The following is a 27,279-nucleotide window of genomic DNA, read 5'->3' on the forward strand; positions in this document are numbered from 1 at the left end:
TTTTGTAGAAAGGAAACTGCAGGAAAGAAAAACAGAATTGAAAAAGCAATCACAATTTCAGTGGAAAAAATATTTTACATTAAGTAGGCTGGTTTCTGTATTGGTTCTTACAGCCCTGCTATGGTGATGGTAAAGGTCATTTTGTAGCTAAGTATAACCACTATTTGCCATGATATATCTGCTTAGGTCTCCTACTGCTGGCTGTACCCTTGGTTACTTGGCTTATCTCCTTTAATGATCATTGCATCTTGATAACACCATTTTCATCTTAAAAAGGTGAAAATGTGAAAGAGGAAACATTTCCATTTGCTCATAGGCTATCTCTGCACAGTTCTCTTCTTTGGGAGAGTTCTGCTGCAGTTAAATGATGAAATTGATGAGCTTATTTAAAGGGAAATACTTTTAAGTCTTCAAATCTTAGTCTAAATAGTAAGTTCAAAGTAAACCCCCATCAATTGAAGGAATGCAATTGTCAAAAAAAAATACAGAATAGGCAATGATAGCAGCACATTTAGAAAGCTTTTTGCATTAGTGACTCGAAAAGCACAACCACGACAAGTACATCGACTCAAAGCTAAGCTGAATAGTCTCAATTTTACTTTATCAAGGAATGGACAAAAATATGAGTAACATACAGTGCTTATTCCTTTTAGGTAGAAAGAATTGCCTTTTTCTCTCTCTCTTTCTCTCTTTTTTTTTTTTTTATAAAGCAGTCTAAATACTCACCAGAACATTCATGTTCTTACCTGTTTTGCAGTTAAAATTGGTTTGTAATTTTGGTTTTATGCCTCTTGCTATTTCACATCATTTTTGTACTTGATAAACTGAAAGTTTTCACTCTGAGTTTTTTGGACAATGTGTAACGAATAGAAGTAATGCTGCAATAAACTTGTAAGATTACTTTACATCTCCTGGATTGAATTACTTTTCTTTTCCTGTGGTTTTAAGAATTTCAGTTTTAATCTCTTTAAATCATTATTGCAATGGATATAAACCCTTGCAATAAGTTTTTTGATATAGTCATTTATCAAGGCTGATTGTGTATTTGTTGCAAGTATTTAAACCTTTTAACATTAGTGATTTTTATTCTTAGTGCAAATTGTTTTGTTTGACCCTTGGTTAGAAATTGCATGGGATTTCTTATCAGGTCTAAACTCTTTTGTTACCTACTTCTTAAATGATGACTGGTTTTAACTGTAGTGATGTATACATAGCTCCTGTGTATATTAGAGTTTTAATTCTGATTTTGATCAGAAATTGAGTTTTGGTTCTGATGGATCTGCTACAGAAACGTAGCTGGAACATACACTGGGCCTTAAAATGAGCTTTCCTCTTCTAGCAAAGGGCTTTGGATTATTTTACCAAAAGAAAAAAGAAATTAAAATTCAGAAATCTTCCCCTTTTTTTTGAGCAACGGTTCCAGACCTTTCCTTTTTAACATAGGACAGTCATTCTCAGCAGCTTGCTTTTCTCTTCAGTCCAAATACACAATGCTTGTCCACAAGGCCTACTCTTAGGTTCTCCTTTTATCATATTTTTTCCTTTGGAGATTGATTTTTCTTAATATCTGATTAATATTTAAAGAAAGACTCTGAAGTTCAGGCTTTTTTTCCCCTTCCCTGTACCTTCTGGATTCCATCCTCATTCTTAATGTTTTCCTCATTCCACTTTTTTTTGCCAGCTTTGGTCGTGCTGGCTTCCTTTGTAATTTACACTCCTTCCATTCATCACCATCATTTTGAAATCTCCTGTCCTGACAAAGTGTAGATAGCAGGAAATTGTTTTCTTCATTTCTGTGTTTATTGCTGCAGACTAGATGTGTTTCATATTCTCTGCCTACAGACCTACAAAGAAGGATAATGCTGCATCCTGCTTACGCTTGCCTCTTTGCTTCCCACTTTGTATATTTAGAAGGTGAACCAACTTGGAAGCCTCTGATGTGTTGCTTCTCTTTTCTGTATTATGGAGCCGTCACTGTAGAATACAGGTTTTGCTCCCTTGTGCCTGGTGAAAGGGAATTTGCAGGGGATTCTTACGTTGCTTTTATGTAAGATGAAGCATAGTGATGGAAGGTTCTGGATGCTGCACTTATTAAAGCACTCTCCATAGCATACTTGATTTATAATGAAGGTATATAATTGGCCATGGTGCTGGAAATGAGGAGGACATGGAATGAGAAATGCCAAGAAAAGTCCGGGATCATCAGCAGATCAGTACTGGCACTCTCAAATCTTGCTGGGTCTGTGCAGGGCTGTCCCTAGTATCAGCCTTATTATTTGGTGTGTTCCAGCTCCCTCTTTTTCTCCAGTTTATCTGTATTTATGTAAAAGGGATCGAATGTGTAGAACACTGCACACTTTTTTTACTTGAAAGACTTCAGTTTACTTCAATTAATTGAAAGATAGGGTAATAATAGCTGCTACGGTAAAACTGCATGCAGTATGAAAAATGGTATTATACAATTAAGGAAAAGTGACATTCTCTAGGCTGTTAAAATACTAACTGGAAAATATATGCCTCTTTTTGTACTGTCAGATTATTCCACTGACTAGTGAAGATTATAATTTTAGCTCTCAGAAAACCTTTAGCTTACAATTTACTGTAATTTTAAAGCTGTTGATTGGGAATGTTTCGTGTGTGCATTGTAACTGTTCTCAGAAGCAATGCTATTTTCCCTCTATTTTAGAATAGAGAAACACATGCTTGGCTCCCTGTTGTTTTAGGGTAAGAAATGATAATTTGGGTTTAGAGATAATTTTGTTCATTCATTTTTCTGTCTTTTATCGTTCTATGTTCTGCAGACATACAAATGGAAAGGATCAGCCTTTCATTTTTAACCTGTATCCCAAGATGTTAATTAATTATGAATTGATCTTCCCACTGCCCTTTTTGTTTTCTGTATGCTTTGAAATGTTCCTTTGTGTCCCATTGTGGGAGAAGTAGTGATATGTTTTCCTTTGAGCTCCTTTCAGAAGATTGTGGGGAGAAGAGAGAACTAAGGCTCATTTGGAGAAGAAATGCAATTTGCTCTCCCTCTCCTGTTGAACGTTGAATAAAAGAGAGGTGCAAGAAGGTTCATTACAAAGCTAGGTTAAAAATCAAGTTAGTTTTTGCTGCTTTACATCTGCAGTAGTTCTTTTTTTTAAGCTTTAATAAACACAGTAAAATACATGGGACAACTTTTGTCCTGACAAAAAGTTGCCAGAGAAATTACTCTGCTGAATTGCGTCTGATGGAAGTGATGCTAAGATGTTGGTAACATCTTCAGTTAGTTGCAAATATGTTTGATATACCACACTGTGATGTCAACATGCAGTGTTGATCTATGCAGGTGAATATAATTCACGTGATGATGAGGGGAACAAGTACTGTGAGGGTGGTGAGGCTCTGCCACAGGGTGCCCATAGAAGCTGTAGCTACCCCATCCCTGGCAGTGTTCAAGGCCACACTGGATGGGGATTGGAGCAACCTGGTCTAATGGAAGGTGTCCCATCACAGGGGTTTGGAACTGGATGAGTATTAAGGTCCTTTCCAACCCAAACCATTCCAAGATTCTGTGATGGTAAGGTTCTGTGATATATATTATTAGAAAGTTCAGCCTTCAGACATTTTTCTAGATTAGTGAGATCACCTGTCTGCAAAGCTGTTTCTTGAAGCAGTCATATTACACGCTGTTGAAGTGGCTTTGCTATGACCATAGGAATGTTTTGAATGTAATCAGCAGAGAAACTAAACTTGTTTATCATGGTGATGTGGCATTCAACATACTGTTCTGAAAGGGAAGGGTATGGCAGACAGCTCCTGGGGGGGAGCTGTATTAGGTATGTTAACAAAAAAGTGTTGCCACTAGCAGTGATTTTGATATATTGAAAAACTTAGGTATGGTAATTATTGTGTTTCTTACTTGATTATCAAACCATTAAAATTAATTTTCATGACAACCCTCATTTATGCGTAAATCACTTCATAATTTATGGTAATAGATGTTATCTCATTATGTGCCCCAGGGTATCTTATCTTGTACAGCGTACCCTGCACTGCCTTTACATTTCCATTCTGTGCACGGTGTGTCTGGCATTCGGGAGTGGCAAACATCATCATCACTGGAAGATTTATCATGGTGATGGTCTGAGTAGATCAATCCTCTCATCTATCCTTGTAGTACAACACAACTGAGTTATTAAGGTCTTCCATGTGGATGAGACTCCAAAGTTGGTAGCTGTAGATGTAAAACTTACAGTTTAAAGTTTTCAGACTCTTTTGACGTTGATGTGAGGACCAGAGGAATTAAAGCTTGGGACTGGAGTGAGGAGTTAAGAAATCAAGGGCAAACAGGACCTGGGTAAGAACAGGTGTCAGTCATGAGGAGCTGTGAAGTATTTCTTAATGATTCAGGCATCTTCTCCACCACAGAGAGATCTTCTCCACTAGATGCTGGAATACCATCTAAAATATTTTGAGAGCTGTGTTTCTTTGAGAATAATAAGTAGCCCTGAAGTTCTGGATACCATCACTGGTACAGGCCTGGGGTACTGCAGTATGTGCAGTATTAGTTAACACTGCCTATACATATTGGGAACATTTTGCAAGAAGTCCTCTTCCAAAGGGTATGAGAATTAAAAGTTCTGCCCCTTTTTAAACCGAAGTTCCCTTAATAAATTTATTGTCGTTGTGTAAGTAAATCACAATTGTGATTTCTCATAGCTGCCGAGTCAGTGCCTAATTTGTGTGTTTGTTTATGACAAGGCATGTTGTCTATATGAGAGATTAATGATTTTTTCCTTACACTGCTGTTACAGTTTATGCTTTAAAGACAAAGCTGCTCTGACTAAAGCTTTATGTGCTGTCATCAAGAGAAAATAAAATTTCACAGCAATTTCTCTGGGTCTTCATATTAAATCCATGGCAAGCTGAAAGCTTCTGAGATACCTTCAAGTCAAATAAATAGTACTAAAGTTTTTATTAACTAAAACATGAAAATCACGTGCTGTTTTCAGGGTAATTGTCTTTCTTTTGTCCTAATTTGATATTTTTTTAAATACACATCTAAGTTTTTTAAGGCTTGCCATTTTTTACTAATAGCCAAATCAATTTTTAAATATATACTACATAATTTTGACTGAATAATTAGCTATTTTTAGCAAAGAAATTGGAGAGGGTATGTTTGGGCAGGGGAGGGTGATTTATCTAGCACTGGTCAGATCCACGGTATGGTCCAGTTCTAACGTTCATATACATTACAAAGCACTATGAAAATATTGGAAAAGTTACAGGAGGAATATGCAAAAAATCTACACTGGCAAAGTAATAAACAATGTAAAATAAAGATAAAGGGCAATAGAAGGAATAATAAGGAGAAATGTCAGTTTGGGACTGCTTTATAGTTACAGCACTCAAGGAATTTCTTTGCAGAAAGGGTCATTCTTGCGGTGAGAAGTTAGTCCAGATGCTCTTTTGAGGTCACTTCCAACCTTAGCTCTTCTTTGATTCTGATTCTTTGGTGAAGTATAAAGGAAGGTGATTGCTTGTGGTTGGAAGTCTTCAGTGTGAGTGTATTGCAGAAACCCAACACAGGATTGGCGAAGAGAATAAGAAGTGAGAATTATGAAAGTCCATTCTGCGCACACTGCTATAAGAAAAAGGAGATCAAGTGGTAAAAGGCACACATAATTTATGAAAATATCATAGATGTCGACTTCAGTTTGATAAGCACAGCAAAATTTAAAAGGGATTATTAATGTATTCTGTAAATTTGCGTGGATACAAGGACTCTTTTTAAAGGCTAAGGGAGGTGAGGACACCAAGAAAAATTGAGCTTTGAGCTTTCTGTGAATACAGCTAGAAATTTCTAAGAGATTTCTAGGCCTCAGGCACTGTCAGTGTTCAGCAGCCTCCCTTACAGAGAAGGCATGGCAAAGAAGCCGACTGCTTCTAAAGTGTCCTCAGTGAAATTTGGCAAAGACCTGCCTGCAATTGCTGCACTTTCCAACAGTAAGACGTTTTCCAGTGCTCTGTTGCTGTAATTGATGACGGGAAAACAAATACCCTTGTAGCTTTTACAGCAATAAATACATGAATAGATGCCTGTTCCTCCTTCCATTTCCTCCCTAGTGCAATGGAGTTGTAGAATAATAGAATCAGCTAGGTTGGAAGAGACCCTTAAGATCATCAAGTCCAACCATTACCCTAGACAAGATCATCCTTTTTTCTCAATAGATAGTTATGGCATATTTCCATAGGTGATCATCGAATCACGGAATCCCAGGTTGGAAGGGGCCTCAAGGATCATCTGGTCCAACCTATTTTGGGAAAGCATGACTTAGACTAGGTGGCCTAGCACACTGTGCAGCCAAATCTTAAAAGTGTCCGGTGTTGGAGAATCTACCACTTCCCTGGGGAGATTGAATGTGCAAGAGAATCTCTTTCCTATGATTTGCATTTGAATTTAGCATTTCTGGTTTTGTCAAAACCGCACATATTTGAAACACAGATAAACATCCCTTCTCTAGTTGGTGATATGGAGCCTTCCCCTTGGGTAGGCTTCTCAGGTTTGTCTCATTAGGTGTTTCTCCACTCTCTTTCCCCAGCTCAATGTATTGATTATATCAGTTGGAGGATGCTACATTGGGAAGGCACTTGTTTTGGTATTATATGACTTCTCATAAGATGATTTTTCTCTTCCCACTTCTTCAGAATGAGGTCTGAGTGAATTGACTGTTTTCCTGAATCAGAGGTGACTAACTCGCCACATCTAGCCTGCATGGCAATTTTTCTGACCTCTTTGAACATGGTCTTAACCTCAGGAGTCCCAATTTGTGCTATTTCAAGTGTTTTGTGTATGCAGTTAGGAAGACGGGAGGTTTGTGAATGCAGGTCAAGTTTGTCTCTGACAGAATTTATTAAGTTTAATGGGGTAGTCATAAGCATGGCTAAATAGATTGGCCCGTATACAAAATATCACACAGGTTTAACATAATTTTGCTATCCTGGTTTTATATGATCTATAAATCACTCAAATTCCAAAATAATCATCTTTGTTTTCCCCTTCAATCGGAAGTAGATCACAGGTTGTAGAAAGTGCAAGGTTCAAAATCTGTCTCTGAAAAAGAATAATTGGTTTCAGAATTCAGATTTAGAAATTATTGACAAAATAAGGTTTGGGGGTTTTGTTTTTCCTTCCTTTTTTAACAGAAGAAACGAAACTTTTTTCTTCCTTCATTTTTTTCAATACTTTGGAGACAATTTAAGATTTTGGGTGCTCGGCACATTGGTGTGAGCATTTGACAAAGTGCAGACCCAATAAAAATCGGCTGAATACAATGCTTTTTTATTGGGGGTACATTTTTGTACAATATTTGTGGAAGAAAAAGTAAGAATGTAAGAAAATTTGTATTATTTTCTTTTGTTAGAGAACAATGGAATCACAAGCTAAAGAGTTAAAAATAATGCTTCCTGAAGGAAGTCATAGTTGCGTGGCTTGTGCTTGCCCTCAATTCACACCTACTCCATCCAGTAGATTCATATTGTGGTTTATGGAAAATCCGTGTTTCAACATAGATGGAGGATGGATCAATAGTGGAGAAAGAAGCTGAATGTTATAAGCTTTTCACTGGGCATTATTCTCCTCATTAAATAAGAAATACCAGTATTCACCGGAAGAAATGATTCAGTGGAAATTTGGGGTTCATCTGTTCTTTTTAGTGGATTTTCTGAATGTTCAAGGAGACAGGTAAATAGTATTAACCAACATTGTTTTTTTCTACTGGTGTTTGTCAGTATTTGTGTGAGATGAAACTCGGTCAAAATGTCTGTTCTGTCCTGACCTCTGTGGTCAGCACCCCTGAGGTAGGCTGTTGCTGTCTCTCCTCTTTTAGTAAAGTTAGAAAGTTTCCAAGTTGGAAACCTAGGAACACAAAGTCAAATGATAGACAACCACAAGGTAAAAAGAGGTGCCAGCTCTTATCTGCAGCTCTATTAATACAGTTGGCATGGCTCATTCTTCCCAAAGCCAACAGTGTTATGGGCACATGCCCATATGAATTGGTTCATCCATCACTTTCTTTTGTCCTCTATGACTTTCTGTCTTCGCAGCATTTGTCCTATTCTGTCTCTTTTTCCAGAGGACAAATTCCTTCCCTTAGCCTTTCTTCCTTTATTTTTGTGCTGTTACAGGTGGCATAGTTCCAGTTTATGGTATGGCTCATGGCCTCCAGACTCATAAATTACTTTAAGTAGTGAGTTACTGGGAGAAGAGCGTGTTTGCATGATTCTCTGTCATAGGCCCGGTTAGACACATTACTCTTTCTTTTTACTCACACCTAAAACCTGGTGCCTTGTACATTCACCTAACAGACAAAAAAATGCTGTGGAATTTATTTTCCTAATGAATTAATCTAATATTGTACTTGGAGACTGGAAATAAGAAGTGAAGGATATCTGGATGAGTAGAACCTTTAGAGGTTGTAGGTTCAAATGGTGAAGATAACTGAATAGTTTTAGTCCATTTCCTAATTAACCATCATCTATATTTTCGGGGAAAAAGACACCTAACACATTTTAGGACATTTTTGTTCATGCTGCCAGTAAGAGTGAGCATTTGGGTGTAGGTATAGCTCCGGGTCACACCCGGTTTGATCGATATCCTTAGATAAATAGATTCATTTAGCCTACAGCACTGTCTGTATTTAGGAGCACTTGCTGTGTTTTGTGGCTGTGGTGACATGGTGACTGCATTAATGGGATGAAACAAGATTGTCTTGAGTGGCTGCCAGTTACGTCTGCTTTAATAGCCAAAGAATTTATTAAAGTTGCACTCTGATGTTGCACTGATTTGGCTTCCTGCTTGCTCTCTGATGTTCTGTAAAATATCATGATGGCACAGCATAGATTTTCTGAAGTTGGGAATGAAAATACCAAATTCCTATTAATTTATCTTAGATGATCAAAAGTGTAATTAAAATAGCTGGTTTATGAGTCTTTCCTTCAAGGGGAACAGTCATTTGAAATCAGCACTTCAGCAGCTTGAATTTATTCTTTAGTATCGACATCCATTTACTTCTTCCTTCATTAAGTGGAAACAAAAGCTAAACCAACAGTGATCTGAAAAGATCACTGAAAGATGTTGTGGAAAGGCTCTGGTATAGAAACCTGGCTTTTTATGACATTTTCATTTTGCAGTGACAAAGGTGTCTCTAGAAGCTGGAGTCTTTGTTTTCTCTTTGTTCTCCTGATGCTACTGTACTAACTGGGATCATAGGCAAAACATTGATTCCTTCTTTGGAGTAATGCAAGGATTTATATATTCTACATTAAAAACCCCCAAACTGCTGAATTCTGCTAAGTTTGAATACAAGGTATGATTAGCCCTATAGAAGTGCATAATCTGGTTAGGGAGTGGGGTGATGTTAAGTCCATAATCTTCCCTCTTCATTCACTTTGTCTCTCCACTCCAGCTCACTTTCTTGAAGGCTGGATCTTCCCAAGGGAGAGCTTTACCCATGTTATCTCGGTATGCTTGTAGTTCACAATGCAGCATTTGAAGCAAGTTTATTCAGTTACTGAAAATGCATACTGCTTCTATTTTGTTTTCTTACTGTTGACATCTGTAATTAAAATGAAGAATTCTGCTCTAGTTCTGGATTTTTAAAGAATAATAGACAGTTCTCAACCAGGATCTGTGGAGTTGTTTCATTTTCTGCCTTTCAGAAGTATTGTTGCTTTAGGGAGAGGAACTGTAAATCTGAATCCTGTAGTACTTTGATTTCTGTGTAGTGTTTAAAACTTCCATATATACTTTTAGTATATACTTTTAATATATAAAAGTTCCGTATATACTTCCGTATACACTTTTAAAGTTACTCCTTGTCTTATATAGTGCTTTCGGGCTATGAAAGATCCTGAGATTATGGAAACATTCCAGATTTATTATGTTGAATCATAAGTGGGAACCCTCAGGAAAGAGAGTGACTTGTAATAGAGAAGGTTAATTACAGGTTTATTTCAGTATTTTTTGTGTACAGCTGCATCCTTTAAATGGGCTGAATTGGGAAAGATTAAACATGGTTTTATGCAGGGAAGGTGTAGCTTATAAATCCAGTGAAGTTCTGTTAAGGAGCTAACAAGCTTCAGGGTAATATAATTATTGACCTGTGACAGAGCTTCCCACCAAAGGCTGATCGAGAATCCAAGCTGCTGTGGGATACAAAGGGGAAGTTGTTAATTGGGTAAGAGGAAGGTGACGGAAGAGTGAATGTTCACTTGTAGAGATCACATCATCACTGGAGCCCTTCTGGGGTTTGGGCTAAGCCAGGAGCTGCTCAGCCTCCTTGGAAACTGGGTGGGAAAAGGAGTGAGCAGAGGGCTGGGAAGGTCCCAGTAAACTGATAGTAAACTCTGGACCATAAAGAGGGATCTGACTGTGAGTGACTGCAGAAGGGCAAGATGATGAATTGGCAGGTGAACTTCAGCCTTAATAAAGGCACAGTGATGAACAGGGTGGAAGAAGAATCTGTACTTTAAATAGTGAATGAGCTCAGAGCTGTGTTTTAACTCTTAGGAACTGGATGCAGGTTTTAATACATCTGTGAAAATCCTGCATATGGCTCAATAGTAGTTGACTAGAAAAGCACCATCTTTTTGAGCAGATGCAATCAGCATGGGGTAGGATGTTTTCACTTTGGTACAACCTCACCAAACGAGAAGGTGATACTTGAAAAATATTTAAGTTGAAAGGAAGTGCTAGGAAGAAAACATTTGCAAAAGGGAACAAACCTAATAGGAGAGGTGAATGGAGATACTGTTACACATGGGGGGGTGGGAGAAAATAAAAGCAAGCATAGATGAATGGAAGAATGAATTATAAAACTACTTCATGTTTGATAGCCCAAGATGATTGGTAGTATCTTTTTTCCCTGCTTTCAATTATGGGATTAAAGTTTTGCTGTCTGATTAAGTATTGGTAAGTGGTTAAATGGAAACTGGTTTATTGATTCTTATCTTCACAAACTAAATTATTTACTTCTTGGTGAAGATTTTGCTACTGTCTGCAGATCTCTTCCTGACTCCTGACCTGAAGGTTTCTGGGGTATTTCCACATGTGCAGCTGATGCAGGATTTCCAGTGCTGAAGCATAGCTTTAAGGAGACGAGCTGGTAATGGGTTGGAGCCTGTTTGTACTAGGTAATTTGGGGTTGGAATAGTGGTTTCCTCACAATGGCAGGCGCTGTTCCACATTCTTTTAGTACTCTTGTTTCTCTATTCCTCAGTTGTTTATATTCTCCTCTTTCATAGTCTGCTTTCCCATGGCTTGTGTTGATGTCAGTCAGGGAATTGTAGGCCTGACCTTCAGGTGAGAGGGGAAAGCAGTGGACAAGTATCAACAGCAATCTTTGCTTTCCTATTTTTAAAGTCAACTGAAAGCATTATAAATTCCGTGACAAAAATTAAAAGTTATAATCTGGATAAATTCAGGTGTGTATTGAAACTGGATAAACTCAGTATAACAGAAGAAAGTTTGGCCAGTGGTTTAGTGTGGCTGCATGCCTTAAATAGAGTTAAAAATACTGTTTCTTCTTTGCCATATAAGCCTCCAGAAACTAAGCTTGTTTTGGAAAGGGCCTGCTGAGTCATTGCTTGCATGAGAAATTTTTTCTCTCCAAACTACTCCTGCTATAACACTTTACTAGGTCATCTGTATTTTTCTTGAAGGGTTTATTTGTTGCCTTTATTTTTTTTGTCAGTTCAAACTGAAAGATATGTCAGCTCCACAGAACCCATGGCAGAACATTAATTCTGTTAATAGTTGCTGTGAAACACGTGTGTTAACATCCCAGCCATGGATGTATCTCAGCTAAACCTTCCCCTTTGACAAATGAGGGCCTAAAATGTCAATTATACACACTGATCACCAGAGTTTCCTTCCAGGTTTACCTCATCAAGGAATCTTTGTTCTCAGCCCTATCTTTTATATCCAAAGGGTGCTAATGAGTTGTACATCTCCCAGGGAGTTGGCAGAGCTTGCTCAGCTTCAAGGAGATCTAACACCTGCTAACGCCAGTGCAGAAGCTTGGCTCCTGAGCTGTCAAGACCATATTTAATGGGTTGAAAATCACGAGCTACCATTGATCTGGTTTTTGCAGCGTGTTCTCAAGTGATTTGGTTTTAGGTGATGAATTATTTAGACAAGTATTTTAGTATTTAATTTGCAGTGTTTAAAAGGGGAGAAGCTGCCTCTTTGGGACTAATAAAGGTAAAAAAAATAGAGTTTAGTAATAATTTATTGATAATAATTTCTAAGCTCATAAAGAAGATCCTTCTAGTAGGGTCCTTCTACTACATGAAGATTCAGTTCTGTATGAACAAAACCAGACTTGATGAGAAAGGAACTTCAAGCGGTACACAGAGAAAGTTTTAGTGAACAGTATCTGCATTAATAGTGAGGGTAGGAACAGTGCCTGACACTGTGTATAAACCAGGTGTATCCCTGTGGTTCTGGCCTAGTTGAATTAACACTTTCACCTAGACTAGTTTTTTAGAATATGGGAAAGTCCATCCACATGGACGGACGTCCACATGGATCCACATGTGTACTTTGATATCCCTCAACCACAGAATGGTTTGGGTTGGAAGGGATCTTTAAAGCGCATCCAGTTCCAATCCCCCTTCCATGGGCAGGGACCCCTTCCACTAGACCAGGCTGCTCAAAGCCCTATCACTATCCAGTGATGGGGCAGGTTTGAAATTGGCTTTTTTTTTTTTGTAAGCACTAGAAATGGAAATTGAAATGGACTTTGTGTAGAAAAAGGAGAAACCTTGTTTTTTAAAGCTGTTCACACTGAATACTTGCTTGTGGTCTTTGGAAAAAGTAGTAATTATCTGATATAATTTCCAGCTGATAAATATATGTTTTAAAGAGCTGCACATAGTATTGGCAAATAAGAGAATGTCTACGCTTTATTTTTTTACAAATACCTGTTTTAGTTTCAGAATGTCTTGTTTCACAATACAGTAAAACTGTTATTTTACTCCAGGTCCTGTGGCTGTATATTTTTGTGCCCCTCGATGGAACATTTCACCGTTTACTACTTGGAGTTTTGGCTTGAGTTGTGAGCTATATTTGTTTTGCAAAGAGTAGGCAAACCACGGGTAACATCTGTAAATCTAACCTGCTCCATTTAAATAAAGCTTACACTGAGGTCTTAACAGTTCAGTGACTGAAGAAGTGGAAAGAGAATATAGAATTAGAAAAATACATGTATTAAAGCTACTTGTGTAGCAGTTCACTTACCCGCTGCTCTTTGAAAAAGGGGGCAAGGAAGAAAACAGGGTCTTTAAATAGACTGTCAGACTGCTGCTGCATCAACTTTCTTAGGTGACAGATACTGCATTTCTCATTAATGGTACCTTGCAAGCGCCTGTGGTTGCCATAGGAACTATCTCTGAGTTTTATACCTTAAATTTATCCTGACAAAGGTTATTGTGGCAATTCCTGCTAATTGGCTTTTTTTTTTTTTTTTTTTTTGCTGCTGCTATTTTTATTCCATTTCTCCTCTATTTAAGTTACGGATCCTAATGGAATGAATTGGCAGAATGGTAGTGGGTGAAAAAGTGCTTTACAGAGCAGGACAAATTGGCAGCTAAACTCTGTGTTTTGCTCTTCAGTGCTTGGTCAGAAAAGTCTAAACCAACTTTCAGTGGTAACTAAATTACCTGATTTGTCCTTCAAATATCTTAATATGAAGTAGTATAAATGCTCTTGAAACACAGTTTTGGTCCATGCAGGCTTCTACTATTGTTTATTACCTAACATTAGTCTTGTGTTTATTACCAGGTATTACTACCAGCAGAGATACAAGGAAATAAGCCATATCCTGAAGACCTGAAAAGCTAATTTAAAGCAAGTCTCTAATAAACAGAAGACTGCACAATAAAGAGAGTTAGCCTGGTGCTGTGTTAGCACTTGGGACAGGTGCTGTATTGGTACAAATGCACTCATGTGGCTTCTGCTGGTCCAGCAGGTTAAATTAAAAAGTTATTCATAGGCTGATGATATCAGTGTTTAATTTCTGTGGGTGCTTTAGGGGAGCACAGCTACAACAGTTCTAGTGCCCAAGAAGTCTCAAATTCAGTTGCTTGATTGACTTCAGTCACGTTTTTTAGGCTCGGGACTGAGACAGCAAAGCAGTGACTTGATGAGCACTCCCAGGGTATTCATTTCACGGGTACAGAGCAGCAGAGAAAGTTGCAGGTAGAATGGGGGGCTGTCAAGCACTGTGACTTCTCATAGTGTGGAGGGAACAGTTCAGTTCTGATGAATAGCAAGAAGTGTGATTGGTACAAAATGCAGTGATGAAGAGCACAACACAGTAGGAGTAAGTCAAACCATGCTATTAGAGGAACAGAAGGGGCAGAGGATTCTCAACTTTTAGTAAGGTGAAAGATACTGATGCACATTCAACCCAGTGTTTTGCACTCAGCCAATTTCTGCATGGCAGAGTTCAACCCGTGGCACAGCCAGCATTCATTTGACCTTTCTGTTGAGATACATGAGAAAAACCTCCTAACACTTCACAACCTTTAAACACTGAACTTTCGCAGTTTAATATCTTCAGTCCTGATGTAGATGAGCAGTTAAGTTTAGGGAACAGCAAACTTAAAGGTGTAAGAAGTGTTTTTTTCACAGTTGGCTTCTTCTGAAACATTGAGGCTGAGGCATTCAGTTGCTTTGAAGCCCAAGAACACATCCAGTAGAACTTAGACCAGTTTCATTTTCACTCCTTGTAAGAAGGAATTTACAGGGACTGTGATTCATGTCTGGGAATGGAAGTTCGGTACTAAGACAGAAAGGTCCCTGTGGAAATTTTCTTTGGGCAAGGTGGAGGAGATTAGGGAAGTGTACATCTCCTTAAGGTCTATGCAGGTGTATGTTTCATTCAGCATTGTTTCTTCTTTTTAATTCTCCTCCTTCAGCTTGAAGGGTAAGATGGGGGACAGCTTTATCCTAAGTAGGTGGACAGGACTTATATCTTGTTTACAGTAAGTCTGCCTTTCATATCATTTAAAATAACAGAGCTTTATGGGATGCAAAATTGGTATTTTGTCACTGTGAAGCCAGTTCAATGTTCTTCTGTGGAAACCTCATTCTCTTTCCTTCTGTATTTGATGCTACAATTCCTAACACAGTCAAACTTTCTAGATTTTCCTATATTCTTCATTTGGTGTTTTGATCAAGAACAGAATTCAGAACTGATGCATGCTCATTTTTGGGGAACTTCACTCATTTCATGTAGCCGGTAGTGAATTGGCATAACTAAGTCCATCACATGTTTTTTTCATCTGTATGCTTAAGTACTTTATAGCAGAGGTGTATGTTGTGATTTGAGGCCTCAGGGCCAAAATGGTGAGTGATTTTCTGGCTGTCACGCAGCAGGAAAGTGCCAAGAGCAGAAACACAATCTGCCCTTTTGGGTTTGGTATAGCCATTGCTATTGAGCGCTGAATTCACTGCTCTGGCAGCAGCTGAGCATGTACCACGTACCTGTATGCGGCTATAGGATACATGTGCCATGATCGTAAGAGCTGGGATGTGTAAAGAGCAGCTTGAAAATTGCCAGAAGTTTTAACTTTAAATACACTGGCAATAGTGGTCTGAAATGGAAGTGATGATTTACAGTCACGTAGAGAATTCAGTGCATTGGTCCAGACAAATTGTTTCTTCCTGTGGTCAGTCCTGGAAATACGAGAGCTCTGTTGGAAATCTAAAACTCAATATGGACAAGGAGTAATGGGTTAAAACTTAAACAAGGGGAGTTTAGATTGGACATGAGGAGGAAATTCTTTCCTGTTAGGGTGATGAGGCACTGGAAAGGGTTGCCCAGGGAGGCTGTGAATGCTCCATCCCTAGCGGTGTTCAAGGCCAGGTTGGACAAAGCCTTGGGTGGCATGGTCTAGTGTGGGGTGTCCCTGCTCATGGCAGGGGAGTTGGAACTACATATCTTTAGGTCCTTTCCAACCCTAACTATTCTATAATTCTATGATTGAAGAAGACAGCATTCACATGCCATTGTAATTTTTCAAGCTTTTAAGGCACTTCAGTTTTACATAGCAATTTATACTCATTTGCTGCATAAAAGATGTTCTGGCTGAACACCTACTGAAGAGTTTTTCTTGTGTTGACCATTAACTATAATTTTTGTTTTCAGTAGTTTTATGTCTTTTTGTGTATAAATCCACTGACAATGGGGTGTCCTTTTCCTCTGTGTGTGTTCTCCCTGACACAAAGTGGTTCTGATCAGTACTTAGGTTTTTTATACTTGCTGCTGAAGAAATTACAAAGATTAAGGAATAATAGAAAGTTATGGTAAGAGAAGAAAACATCAATTTAGTTGCAGCAGCAAATGTGTTCACAGATCTTTCACTTAAGCGAATCAAATGTATCTTAATACATCAGAGATAGTAATTTTATTGTTGTTGGAGAGACTATCAAAATTATATTTTATACTATGGTAGAACATAATACATTTTACTGAATTACGAGCTCCATGTTTTATTCTTCATGAAACACTGTTCTATCCAAGAGCATGACATTCATAGAGTCATTCAATTCTTTAGGTTGGAAAAGACCTTTAAGACTGAGTCCAACCGTTAACCTTGCGCTGCAAAGTCCACCACTAAACCATGTCCCTAGCTGCCATGTCTACACATCTTTTAAATCCCTCCAGGGATTTCCCTTCTAGGGAAAAGTTTTTTCCTAATATCCAGTCTAAACCTCCCCTGGTGCCCATCTTGCCTCAGTCTCCTTTCAGGCAGTTGTAGAGAGTGATAAGGTCCTCCCTGAGCCTCCTTTCTTTCAGGCTAAACAGTTCCTTCAGCTGCTCCTCATGAGAGTTATTCTCCAGACCCTTCACCAGCTCCATTGCTCTTCTCTGGCCCCGCTCCAGCACCTCAATGTCTCTCTTGTAGTGAGGGGTCCACTGAACGCAGGATTTGAGGTGCAGCCTCACCAGTGCCCAGTACAGGGACACAACCACTGCCCTGGTCCTGCTGGACACATCACTGCTGATACAGGCCAGGATGCTGTTGTCCTCTTGGCTGCCTGAGTACAAGCTGATTCATATGCAGGCAGCTGTAGACCAGCACTCCCAGATCCTTTTCCACTGAGCAGCTTTCCAGCCACTCTTCCCCACCCCTGTAGCATTGCATGAGGTTGTTGTGACCCGAGTGCAGGACCTGGCACTGAGCCGTGTTGAACGTAGTGCAATTGGACTCAGGCCATCAATGCAGCCTGTTCAGAAAAGTCTAAGGTAGCAATGAGTTTCAGTTGAAGCTAGTTATATACCTGGTTTTGAAAGAATTTAAGTTGGTATATAATAATCATGTAGTGTGTTCTTTCAGAATCTGCTTTGCAGTCTGTATTAAACCCTACTTCTAGATAATTCCAGATGACTAAGCAGACGTACAAACTGAATGGAGTACTCACACAGTTAACACATTTCTGTGATTTCTTGCCATGTGAATCCAGTTTATGAACGACTCACTGTAAGAGGTTTGTCAAAGCTCATGGAGGGTAATGGTCTAATAAAATCTGCAACAAAATTTAATTTGTTTAAAATGACATAAAATTTCAGATTCATGCATTAAAATATAAATCATAAGCTCCTGACAGCTTGAGCCATTCAGAGTTTTTTCTTTGTGTTGTTACCAACAACAGCTACGGTTTAAATGGAATTTAAGACCATTTTGGTTTGGATGTGAATGCTCCATCAAATATATTAATGAAATATGTTTTCACTGAATCTGTCATAGAATCATTTAGGTTGGAAGGGACCTCCTGAGGTTGGGTAGTCTCACCCTGTACTCATGCAGGGTCACCTACCTCAGGTGCTCAGGATCATGCTTAGTCAGCTTTTGAAAGTCTTCATGGATGAAGATTCTATGGCTTCTTTGGATAGCCTCTTTCAGTGTTCAACCATCCTCACAGTAATTTCCTTTTGGTCTCACATTCAGATAGAATTCTGTGTGTTTTATTGTGTCCAGGATCTCTTGGCTTGTCACTGGGCCCTACTGAGAAGAGTCTGGCTCCCTCATCTTCATTTTGTTTCATCTATTTACACACATTGATGAGATCCATCCTGAACCTTCCTTTCTGCAGGCTGAATGGGTCCCAGCTCTCTCAGCCTTTCCTCATATAGAAGATGCTCCAGTTCCTTAATCTCAATGGCTCCATGCTAGACTCATTCCACTCAGTTCATATCTTTCAGTAGGTAGCCCAGCACTAGACCCATCACTCCAGACATCTCTCAGTAGTTGAGAGGATGGGAAGAATCACCTCCATTGGTCTGTGGGCAACACTGCCTAATTCAGTCCAGGATGCTGTTGGCTTTTTTTGCAGTATGGACACATTACTGCCTTGTGGTCAGCTTGTAGTCCCCTAGGGAAACAAAGTCCTTCTCTCCTTCTCAGCTGTTTGGTCTCCACTATATAGTGATGCCTGTGGTTTTTCCTTACCAGGTGCAGGACTTTACATTTCCTCTTTTGCAGTTGAGTTGGAACCCGATGATCTTAAGCTCCTTTCCAACCCTAACTATTCTATGATTCTGTGGTTCTGTGAGATTCTACTTGGTCCATTTCTCCAGGCTGTCAAGGTCACTCTGAATGGCAGCATGACCCTCAGGTGTATCAGAAACTCCCTCCAGTTTCACATTATCTATGAACTTGCTAAGGATACTCTGTGCCCCATAACCAGGTTGTCAGTGAAGATGCTAAGCAGCATTGGACACAGTACTAACTGCTGGTGACTGACTTCCAGCTGAACCTTGCGCCACTGATCACAACCCTGTTGGCTCAGTAATTCAGCTAGTTTCTATCCACCTCACTGTCTGCTTATCTATCTTGTTCTTTGTCAGTTTGTCTATAATGATGTTATGGGAAACAGTGGCAAAGACTTTACTAAATTTGAGGTAGGAACAATGTATGTTTCTGATCCCACCAACTGAGCTACTCACCTCATTGTGAGGTTGTTAAAGCATGGTTTCCCCATCATAAATCCATGCTAACTGCTCCTGATCATCTTCTCATCCTAGATGTTTTTGGAAATGGTTTCTTTGATGGATTTATTTGATGGAATCCTTGATGTTTTTTTTTTCCATCACTTTCCCAGGATTGAAGTGAAGCTGACTGGCCTTAGTCAAAAATGTAACTAGGTCTTTATAATACACTGTGTGCCGTGCATTTTGTCTTTGTAAAAACATTATTGCTGTATGATACTAAGATGTACTGTAGATACTTTAAGATTCATGAGTGCATCTTTGATCTACAAGTATTGATTTGGGAGCTATTACTACTGGCTGCCAGACCTGGTAAAAGTACCAGACCACCAGATAAGGAGCTCCCTCGATGGAGAGTGGAGTACAGCTCTCCAAGGGACCAAAGTGATGGGAAGACCATTCTTGATTCTGAGTACCTCCCAAGTATTCTGTGTTTTACAAACTGATAGAAGCTGAGGCTCAAGGCTTAGGTCTGGTTAAATCTGATTATTTTGTGAAAAATGTGCTTAAATCCTTTAAAAGGTAAGTAATTGAATGTGCTGTGAAGCCATATGCATATGATTTAAATATTGTGATTTTGCCTTCATTATCACAACCTGGAAGCTAGTGGTTATGGTGAGGATTAGAGCTCTGCCCAGCCTTGCCAAGCTCCCTTTCTGAATCTAATCTAACAAATCTGATGCAATTGCTTTTTCTGTTCTCTCGCTGCTATGTTTTGAATTCACCAGAAAATTGAAGGCTGGAGGTCTCAAAGATAGATTTAATTGCTAAAAGTTTTGGCAAATCATTGATGGGTAGAGAGGAAAGAGAAAAATCACTGCTGCTATTCTGAGAAAGACAGAAGTTAGTGAATGTATATTTGATTTGACACCTGGAGCTTTTTGGTTGTTTGGCAGAGAACATGGAGAAATCAAATCTGAGGTTAGAGGATAAAGAAGAGTCAAGTAACACAAATTCTTATGAAACAGGCTTTGTTATTCTTTCTGCTTATGAGATAACTTCCTTGACTAAAAGTAGTGTTCTCAGAGGGAAGGATTTTCACCAAATACTTTCTGTGCTTGTGTTTTACTTTTGTTACAAAGGAATCTGAGTTTTTATCTCCACCTGAGATAACTTGTTATATTGTCTTCAAGGAACACAGTCACTGGACAAAGAACAGAATCCTAGTATCAAGTGTACTCTTTCTGTTAAGGACTGACTGAGTTTTCTAAGACATAATTCTTTTAGGCTGCTGTGTGCCTTCTGCTCCCATGCCTTTGAAAAGCAGTTCTGGAAGTCCAAGCACTTATCTCTACTTCTGCTAGGACTCAGTCCTGAACAATGAAAGGAGTAGGAAGATTCCCCACAGAGCAGCCAATGAGTGAGTTGTGTAGGATGCTGAAAGTCCTCCCTTAACTGAGAGTGATCCAGGAACTGTGGTGCCCAATAAAAATTTGTCCTTCTGGGGTCCATCCTGATGACATTTTGCCCTTTATTTTTCAAATCTCTTTCTTAATTTATTTCTTTTTTTTTGTTAAGAATTTGTTTTGTTTGATGGATTTCTTATTTTTTTCCTTCCTTTCAAAGATTTGAAAGAGTACCAGTGTTATATTCAGTTTCTTTCAACTTTTCGTTATTGTTTTTAAAGATGGCTTTATTGATGATGGTCATTGGACATGTGGAAATCTACCCAGTCTTTTTTGCCACGATCCAGAAAAGCTGAAGATTCTTCACTTGCTTTCATGGTGTCATTTTCTGTATCTCTTTCATGGGTTTTATTTGCATTAGCAAATTACTGGCTTTAAGTATCTAATGGGAAATTTTCATCGCGATCGGATCTCAAAATCTGTGTTGGCATCTCCATTTTTGTCAGTGTGTTTTCTGCAATTGCCTTTAATCCATTCTGTTCAGATCTGACCTGTGTCAGAGATCGGTGCCTCACTGTTTTGTAGATGATATATACATATATGTATATTTTGGCTTTTTTTTTTTCCCATGGTTGTATTTTTCACATTGGAGACTTTTGAATTTTTCCATCTTGTGTATCCCTTAACTTTCCTAGTCTTTATTTGCAGAATGTTGGAAGTATGTTAGAAAATCAGAAGTTAATTATTCAATTCACAGTTTTCTGTTAGTGGTATATGGTAATTAGAAGCTAAAGAGAGGTTCATCACTAAAAGGCTAATTTATTAAATGTGAATAGGTTTGTAATTTTCAAATGATGGCTGTGCTTGTGGTTGATGTCTGATCTCTTAAGACCAAAGATTATTAGGGTTTTAACTCTTTTTATATTCTAAGATCTATCTTTGTTACCTCAGTATTGTTAAAATAAAACTTGGGTTTGGTTTGGTTTGTACCCTCTTTTCAGGTAAAATATTTTTCTTTGTCTTACTGAAGGAAAATTAATTACAAATAGGTTATGTCTGTCTGTGCATCAGAACTGCATAGATGCAGATCAAGAATAAAATACGTGGATCTGAAAGAAGTTAACAGGTTTCCAAAATTACTGTATTTGCTAGAAGATATTTTTGTTGCATCCAAATTACAGCAAAGCCTTACAGGGAGGATTCTAGAGGAAGCACAAGCATTAGAGAGGTATTTTCCGTTAGTGTGAGCAAGATAATACCTACAGGTACAGCATTACAGAGTACTGGAGTGATCAATTCTGCATTGACTGTTACTGAAGCAGAGGCATCCATGTGGCTAATATGCTTTATTGCCATCGTACATACAGTCTAAAAATGACTCCATGTCTGTTCTCTGAGTCAATGGGCAGCTGCAACAGGTTTTTCCCAGTTTCACACAATCAATATATAATGGTTGGTTAGCTGCTTTTCCAGAAGGAAGCATCCCTGCTTTTCATCATCTGCCAAGACACAGTATCCTGATAATTACTGTTTTCCAGATGTGGCTTCCTGACAACCTCGGCACATTTCAGTCATGCATGACCTGTCTCCTTGTTTGAGGGTCTCTGAGCAGGTGAATCACAGAATCAGTCACACATTTATACAATTCAGTTCATTAAACTAGTATGCAGTGGTTTTGCAACTGATTGTTATTAATACCTGAGTAATTATGTCAGTGTTACTAGTGTGTTATTAAAACTGCTTATTATTATATATATTATATTATATTACATTATTGAATTTACTTAAGGTCATTAGTGTCAGGTTACAGCAGTGGAGGTGGGACACATGCTTTGTCTACAGCAGAATGCAGATTCTGGTTATATGCTGTGTATAATAAATGCATAAAATACACATGATGAAGTGGTAATGGATTTAAACTGAAACAGGGGAAGTTCAGGTTAGATATAAGGAAGAATTTGTTTACTGTGAGGGTGGTGAGGCACTGGCACAGGGTGCCCAAAGAAGTGGAAAATCCTCTCTATCCATGGCAGTGTTCAAGGCCAAGTTAGACAGAGCCTTGGGTAACATGGCCTAGTGTGAGGCCTCCCTGCCCATGGCAGGGGGTTGAAACTGGATGATCTTAAGGTTCTTTCCAAACCAAACTATCGTATGATTCCATGGTTTACTGTTACACACACATTTTATTAGTTTTTAAAATGTTTTTCCTCGTTTCAGGTCAGAGATGTCCGAGTAGTTTCTGAACCCAATCGTGTTCTCTTAGTGTTTAAAGCAAAACCAGTTCTTTAATAATGTGCAGAATATGCTGATAAAAAATAAATTTTATAACCTAGGGGAAACAATAACAGTAACAACACTCACAAGATCAAAAAGCAGTAATATGCTCAGCCAAAGTTCTCTGACAAGCAACACTGGGGCCTCTGTTGTTGTTAAACTGGTTTTATACCATCCAGATAAGCAAACAGGGTACAGAACTCCTTTGGCCAGCAAATGAATCATGTCCTATATTTAGAACAGACGATGATCTTTGGGGTGTTGTGTCTGGCCTATGGATTAAGGTTGGTGTAAACGCAATTTTTCTCATAGGAAAAGGTTGTAATTAAGCAAGTGCTTGATCAAAAAATTGTGTTTGGGACTGACTTTGCCTGAAGCTTAGAAAGTCAGAAAACCTAAGTGGTCTACAAGCTTAGGCAGGAGGTGTGTCCGTGGCCAGAAGTGAGGCTGAAGGCAGGAGGCCAGGAAATTAATGTCAAAAACTGTTGTGGTGTGACAACAGCAAGGGCAGAGCTTTGGCTAGGCTGGGTGTTTGGGCCAGCAGTGGAAACTGAAGTTGGAGACCATTCAAGCAAGACATAAAAAGCACAGCAGAAAAAAGCAAAGTGTGGCAAATTACACAATTTTTAGTAGAAATAAAATGTTGTTCTGTCCATTACAATGTAAATAAAGAGCAGCAAGAGTCAGCTGTGTCAAACAGCACAAATGTTATATATGATAATGATGCAGATGTTCAGATTTGGTCTTGATGAGATGTTTGTAATCCTTGTCAAGACTGTGAAAGGGAAGGAGCAGGGATTAAGTAGAAAAGCATCAAAAACAGATACAAAGAAATGAATTTGAAAGTTTGGATAACACAGTCATTTCAGATTCAGGCATAAGAGATTGCATTTGGAGAGGCAAAGATGAAGAGCTTGGATTTCTTAGATTGGAAACTTGCATTATAAGGAAGCAATCTAATAAAATGGAAATGTAGAAAGAAAAATAAGTGAAAGAAATGAGAATGTAGGAACCTACATTCCTGTGCAACAGGGAGGATAGTGTTGCTGGAATAGCAAAGAAACATCAGAGAGAAGGATTCAGGAATGAAGAGTTATTCTTAGTGTGTGCTTAAAAACACAACACCCTTGCTTCTTAGTGCTTGTTAATAAGGAGGAAAACAAGAGGAGAGTTAGGCTTATAAACTCTCCAGTTCTCAACCAACATTTACCCTCTCTCAGCTGCAGACTCTCTTCTGACATATGCCAGAAGACTGGGCTTTCTCTATGTGGTTTGTGTTTATCTGCTGCCTTAGACTCTTCTGTTCCTCAGGGTAATTCTGAGTCATCTTTGAGACGTTGGTCTGCTAAAGCAATAAACCAACTTTCTTGTCTATAAAATTAAGGTTCAATTTTGCATGGTGTGCCAGAAGAGCGATTATGTTTGACAGTTTCAATGTTTTGATTTCACACTGTGCCCCATTTTGAATTGCATCTGTCAAGGTAGAGGAAAGGTTTGGTTCTACAGAGAGCACTGTCTATAAGACATAGTCTTTATTATGCTGCTCAGCAAATTTGCGTATTTGTCTTCAGTGGGCAAAGAATCAGTTTCATTTTGGGTATGATTAAAAAAAGAAAGAATCCATAGGAAATTAAATGGTCAGGAATCAGATAAGGCCTGTTAATGGTGGAGAGTTGTATTACAGTTTTCTACCTTTTTGCTAGCTAGTGAAATGAAAGTGCAGAAAAGTTACAGAAAGTAAATAAAAAGAAATACCCAAATTAGCTGAATTACTGTGATTTAATGTTTGAGGTACAGAGCTTGCCATTGGTTCTCTTTTCCGCTTGCACTCATCAGAGGTAGTTGATTTAAAATAACTCGTTTAGAACATACTGGCATAACTTCAGAAAATTGTTTTAATTGTCTTGTTAATTTGCTCCTTTTTTTTTGTTATTTTAGCCTTTTACATGGGAGAACACTTGCTATTACATGATGCAGTGATTTCTACATAAAAGTAATAATGAGACTGGTCAAGGACTTGGTAGCGATCGTACAGAGTGCACCCATTAACTACTATAACGTTATTTGTACTCTTCAAGCCTTTTCAAACCAATATCGAGTTTCTTGTTATGAAGTCTCTTAAGTGTCCTCCTGGTTGGTCAGGAGAGCATTAATGAAGGCAGCCGGTGTTTTGGCCTCTTAATCCAACAAGAGCTGCTGCTGTTGAAGGAGCAGTAGGGCATTGAAATGCTTGAATGTAGGAGAGGAAGAAGGAGAATCGATTAACACGCATGTTTCAAAATCTGGCTTAAGGGCTGAAGCGAGCAATAAAGAAAAGGGAGCACTAAAGAAAAATCTGCTTTTATGTCTGGTCTTTGAAATGTTTCAAATTGTGGAGAGTTATGTGAAAGAAAATGAATTTAATGGAAACAAGTATTGAAACTGAGAAATGCTTTAGTTCTTAAAGAGAAGTATGGACGGCTATTTAACATCATCCTGAAATTCACTTCAGTTACAAAATACAAATGTTACACGTAGTTGCTGCTATAACATACAGCATTTTGAGGAATAAAGCTTGAAATCTTAAATTTCACCAAAAATCCCTATGAAACCATAGTAGAGGGAAAAAACAGACTTGATGTGCTTTAAGTAGTGCCTGGTACTGAAGTGTTGTTGTCAATGTGTTTGTGATACTAGAATCAGGTACGTGCTCAGAAAGAGAACATGAGAATAAGAAGCTTTACCATTCTGGTGGAGGAGAACCTCGAAACATCCTATTTCGAGGTCATGTAACTGTTTTATAAGCACTGCATGTTGATCCATTGCATGATATTCAGCAGTCTGAGAGAAAAATCAAAGAGGATTTTCCTTTTTTTCTGAATCCAGCAGAAAGTCACTCCTGAACTCCAGTTTAGGAAGGACTATGCTGCATCCTAAGTCAGTGATCCAGGATGCTGCCAGAATGGTACTCAGCTTAGATGCACCAACTTCTATGACCTTGTCAAATTAAAAGAGAATAGAACTTTTACTGTTACAGCAAATTCTTCATCTCTCTGAAGTTTAATGATGCATGTTTTGTTTGAGCTATCGTGGTGTATTATGGTTAGTTTTACTTACGACTCTTTGAACCAGCATACTCCTCCTCGTGTGATAGAACTTCACACTTCAGGAGATTCCCATAAGAACCCAGTTCCCTATTCATTAATTTTCCACAAATAACGTGCTTTACTGATAGAGGATGTTGCTGAGTAACCTTAAAAACTGTAGAAATTAAAAGCCATAGTAAAATGCAGTTTCACAGTTGTTGTGTTGATGGGGCTTTACTGATAAAACTCCCACTAGATTTAAGTTCAGAGCTCACTTTGAAAGCTGCTTGGCGGTTCGGAGCAGTACGTATGTATGAGTTTCCTTGTCTTCATGTTACCTATTTATTTCATGTTACCTGGGTGCTGAAGTGCTAAATTCTTCAGGCTGTGTTCTTCGGATGATGTACCAACCATGTTGTTCTCAGATGCAGATCTGAGTGTTACATCTGTCTTGTATCAATTCTATATAAAAATCAGCATTATGAAATTCCTTAGGGCTTCCCTTTTACATCTTGCTCCCCTTCTCTCACTTATTCCCCAGTTTAACCTCTACTTTCCTCTTACCCCTTCACCTTAAGCTGCTCCCCATCTCAACATATTTCTGAAGCAAAAGGCTTTCCTTCCCCCCCCCCCCCCCTTCCAGTAATATTCTGTGTAGATGTTGGGATTAAGCCAAGGTTGGGGATTTCCTTACAGAGAATTCATTTTTGTGAAATTAGTTGAAACAACAGTATGAAATGAATGTAGAAAACTTTCGGGTTTTGTGAGGGCAGAGATAATGAGCAGGAGATGATCCCACAGGTTTCTGTGTATGTTTCTCTTCTGCTTTGTTAACATGTTTTCTGAGCTAACTATGCTTTATTCAAGCAATCTTTCAAGTGCTTGAATGCAAACCCAACTCTGCACAGCTTCACCTGATAAACAGAAATGCTCTCCTTTTGCAAATGACATGAATATTTATTGCTCTAGACCAATCCCCAAAATGTTTTGTTTGTGTTTTTCAGATCCTTTAATGTTTGGAAATGTTTTATTTATTATCAATGGAAGATCTTTTCTCTATTGCTTTCTAATTAGTAAACATAAACTGAAATGAGGAACTCTTTGAGGATAGACATCTGGAATAACCTTCAGACTGGGTTCTTGCCCTTCCAGTCTTCCTGAATTGTTTGAAGACAGAATTGTCAATGAGTAAGGTTACACACAATCATAGACCACATAAGGATTGCACAGACTCTCTGAACAACCTGTTCCAGCGTTTGACCATGGTCTACTATGTCTAGATGGAATTGCCACTATTTTGATTTGTGCCCATTGCCTCTCGTCCTGTCATTGGGCACCACTGAGAAGAACTTGGATCCGTCCTCTTTGCTCCTTGCCCTCATCAAGTATTTATTCACATGGAGAAGATCCTCCTGAGCATTCTCCTCTCTGGGTTGAACAGCTCTCTCAGCCTTTCCTCATATGACAGATATTCTCATCCCTTAATCATCTTCATCACCCTGTGCTGGACTTGCTTCAGTATGTCCATGTCTCACTTGTATTGTGGAGCCC

At 38.6% G+C, this 27,279-nt stretch overlaps 1 protein-coding gene across 3 annotated transcripts in view; it reads left to right on the forward strand.

Moving 5' to 3' along the window:
- Window positions 1-27,279, forward strand: part of TRAPPC9 (trafficking protein particle complex subunit 9) — a 499,166-nt gene that overhangs the window by 180,368 nt on the left and 291,519 nt on the right. The window lies entirely within an intron of this gene.

Source organism: Pezoporus occidentalis, unplaced genomic scaffold (assembly GCF_034315485.1).
Source record: "Pezoporus occidentalis ecotype Australia unplaced genomic scaffold, CSIRO_AGI_Poc_V1 ctg3, whole genome shotgun sequence".
Classification (NCBI taxonomy): domain Eukaryota; kingdom Metazoa; phylum Chordata; class Aves; order Psittaciformes; family Psittacidae; genus Pezoporus; species Pezoporus occidentalis.